Here is a 3,899-nt window from a genome sequence, read left to right on the forward strand (position 1 = left end):
TTCTGCTGATAGTGATTGAGCTACATGAATGATGTGTGGTGTCTCTTGACTCCCAATGTTCACTGGTTGAGTTGGCTCGATCAATATGGAGGACCTTTCCTAAAAATGACTTGGCAGTATATCAAGTATCTCACCTTTAGGTGCCTCAGAGAGGTTTTCACCTTTAGGTACGTCCTTTATTTTCTCTTTTTTAGATTCTGACACCGCCACAATGTGGTTTTCACCATCAGATCTTTTATTTTTATTTTTCTTGTTTTTGCGACTAAGATACTTGATATCCGCTTCAGTCATATTTTCACTCTGTTCACTGGTGGAAGAGTCTATAGGTTCGAATGCATTGAGATAATAGGCTAATGTATAGTCATTGGCAAAAGTAGGTATATTCATGGGTTGGTTCTGTAAAGTACAGTTAATCAATTCAGGATGTACTAAGGATAAATTTTGGATAGGTTCAAGAGCATTCATGGTGTTGTTATCATAGCTACGGATCGAAAAGTTGAGTTCCAGAATGATACCTTGCATAAGTGTCTTGAGACTAGGAAGCGTCAGATCATGACTATTAAAGTTCATGTTAATATTTAATCGATCTAATCCGATAGACATACTTGTAATGTTGTTCACTATGCCAGACTGGACTTCATATCGTGGTTTAACAACAATAAGACTAGTAGGCAACTTTTCATTGTTTGTATCAGATGATTCAGAATTTGAGGCTGAGTAGATATTGTCATGAATAGGATTGTCATCAGAGTCATCAGATGAAGTTTCCAAGCCTCTTTCAGGTGGTTTAGTAAGCATATGTATGGTATCAATACCAACATCTTTAATGCTACAAGTTCCTTCATGTTGTGGTTCATTTGTCATTTGTATCTGACACACCTATTGACATGATCTTATTGTTTATGTGATTTGCTGTCGTCTACTCCATTCATCTTCTTCTAAACTGATAATTGGTTCTTGTTCTGTAGCTTCCAACTCTTCCTGTGTAGTGCTATACCTGATTTGTTTTGTTTTAGGATAAGGGCACGTAGATGGGAAGCTTTCTGGTACTCTTCCTTCTTTCAATCCTTGTTCATAATTTGCTTGTCTCCTTTGTCTAATTTCTTGTATTTCCTTCTCTAGTTTTATGCGCATCAGCTCTTGAGTATCATCTATGACACCGCTAGACTCTTCTAGAGTTTCTGTAGTGGATGTGTCTGAGAGGTGATCAGGACCCCATTCATACTCGTTTGAATCAGTCTCTGAATCGTCTACTTGCTGCCTGCCAGTATATGTGACTGGAACTTTTAATGGTGCAAACAATTCTCTGATTCTTACTACTTCATCTCTTATATCTTCAAGGACCTCAACTTCCTGTATTATCATAGCTGATACCGTCGAAGCTTGAGCACTGACTATTTCTTCTTTCTTGATTGCTGATTCCTCTTTCTCTCTTTTACACTATGTTTTTGTTTGTTGAGGGTCTGCTTCGTGTAATGTTGAAGGTGATATCCTCTTTTGGCACTTGGAATTAGAAACATGTTTTTGGTCTGATGTCTTTTTCGAATTGTATCCCATTCCAGCCTTATCATTCGTGGATTTGGTTTGTAGCTGAATTGGTTCAGTAATACCTTCCTTTTGTTTTCCAAGAGGACCAGTACTTGAGTATCCCATACATTGAATCATTTTATAGCCAGGACCATATTGGTTTGAGGAAATCTCACAATGTCATACCTCCTCATTTTGACTATCTTCTTTAAAGAGCCAGTTAAGAACAACATCTTCTTTTATTTCATCCACTAAGGAGTTAGAAGATTGTACAAAGAGACCATCATATATGGTATTCGGAGCTGAAGTTTGTGTTCTCATAGCCTCTGATGGTTTGCCCAACTATTTTGGTGATGGAGGGAGAGAAACTAATGAAAGTACTTGTTCTATCTTGTAGCCATCCATGCCGGTATTTGTAATCTTCAATCTCTTTTCTAAGTCTTTCATCAATGTTTCTGGATCTTCATTTGGAGAGGTTGCCCTATTATGAGGCACAAAAGTATCTGCACCTTTTGTCAATGCATTACAGATGACATTTGTATCAGCAAGGATACTGACTTCAGCTCTGTTATAAGGAAACTTTAAGCATTGATGATATGTTGACGGTACTGCCTTCATTTCATGATTCCACAACCTGCCCAGTAATATATTGTATGACAATGGATATTAAGAACCTGGAAAAGGACATCCCTCTCTACCGGTCCCACTCTGATTGGTAATGATACCAGACCTTTGGAGGTCCTCTCTTCCTCATCATAGGCTTTTATTGTTATTTTCTTGCCGGGATCAATGACATTTTCAGAGAATCCTAGTTCTGTAAGCAGATGATAAGTACAGATATTCAACCCCACGCCTCCATCTATCAAAACACGTTTGACTCTATGTTTGTGGATCATGGCTTCAATATGCAATGGCTGGTTATGTGGATGATTTAATGAATTGTCATCTTCTTCAGAGAAGGTCAAATAGTGAGGTGAAGTCAGATGGCCCACCATAGACTGAAACCGATCAATGTCTAAATCTTTTGGAACATTGGTAGTGAGCAATGCTTTGTCTAGGATTTCTTTGTGAGTAGATGAGAGTTGCAGCAATTCAAAAATTGAAATTTGAGCATTTGTCCTTTTTAACCGTTCAACTACGCTGTATCCGGAGGATGATGATGAAGTTAACCTTTTAAATTTGTCCAAGGTTGATTCTTTTTGTTTGTTTGGCAAGGCTGTTGGGTTTGATGTTTCTTGAGCCGGGTTGGAAGAACTAGCTCCTTGGAGGGTGACTTTCTTTTGAGATCGGGTCAGAGCTCTTGCATATCATGATTCATTTGGTTTATCTTGAACTATAATCACATTACAATATTCCGAGTGTGAAGGCTCAATCATGTTGATAACGTTGTCCTGACTGGCATAAGTATAATTTACCTTGGCACCTCCTTTGGTCTTTGAAGAATCACCTTTTTCGTAAATAGGCAAAGGGTCCTTAAATGCTTTATGATCAGCATTGGTTGGATGATTCCCAACAACAACTTTACCAGCGTCTATGAGATCTTGAATCTCATATTTTAGCTTCATGCAATTGTTTATGTTATGACCTTTATTCCGATGGAAGTCACAGTATTCATTTTCTCTCCACCATCTTGGTTTGACATCTAGATCATATGGTCTGGAGTTATCTGGTAGTGTTATCAAGTTGTTTCCCAATAGAGTTTTGAAAGTGGTTTCATATGATTCTTCAAGAGGAGTAAAATCACACTTAGGTTTGGAAAGCCAAGGCTTTTCTTTGAACCATTCCTTTGTTTTCTTTTGCAGATTCTCTGCTGCAACCTCAACAACTTTAAGTGCTTGTGTACCACTAGCCAAGTTGAATATTGTGGATTTTGAGTTGGTTTTGATAGTGTCTACTACTCCATCATTAACAACATTCTTGTTGTTGTCTTTGCCAAATTTCCAATACTTGTTCTTCTCTTTAGAGCTAGATCCTGTTTGTGTTTCTTTCCAAGGTGTGATATCTCCCTTCTTTATGAGCACATCTTCCATTCGAATGGCATTATCTACCATTTTGTTAAATGATGGGTGTACTTGCATTTGTATACTATATTTCAGTTTAGGGACCAAGTTATTGACAAATATATCCATTTTCTCAGAGTCTGGAATAGGTCGTGGGTACCTAGAGAACATCTTTCTCCGGCGTTGGAGAAAAGTAAGAAGAGGTTCCCCTATTTTTTGTTGAGTATTACAAAGATCGATCACAGTCACATGATGTCGAATGTTATATGAATATTGTTGTAAGAATAGTTGGATTAGTTCTTCAAATCTTTTTATTCCTTTGGGTAGACTTGAGAACCATTCCATTGCTTGACCCCCTAAACTCCTTGGGAA

This window comes from Cryptomeria japonica, chromosome 1, assembly GCF_030272615.1.
Source record: "Cryptomeria japonica chromosome 1, Sugi_1.0, whole genome shotgun sequence".
NCBI classification, from domain to species: Eukaryota; Viridiplantae; Streptophyta; class Pinopsida; order Cupressales; family Cupressaceae; genus Cryptomeria; species Cryptomeria japonica.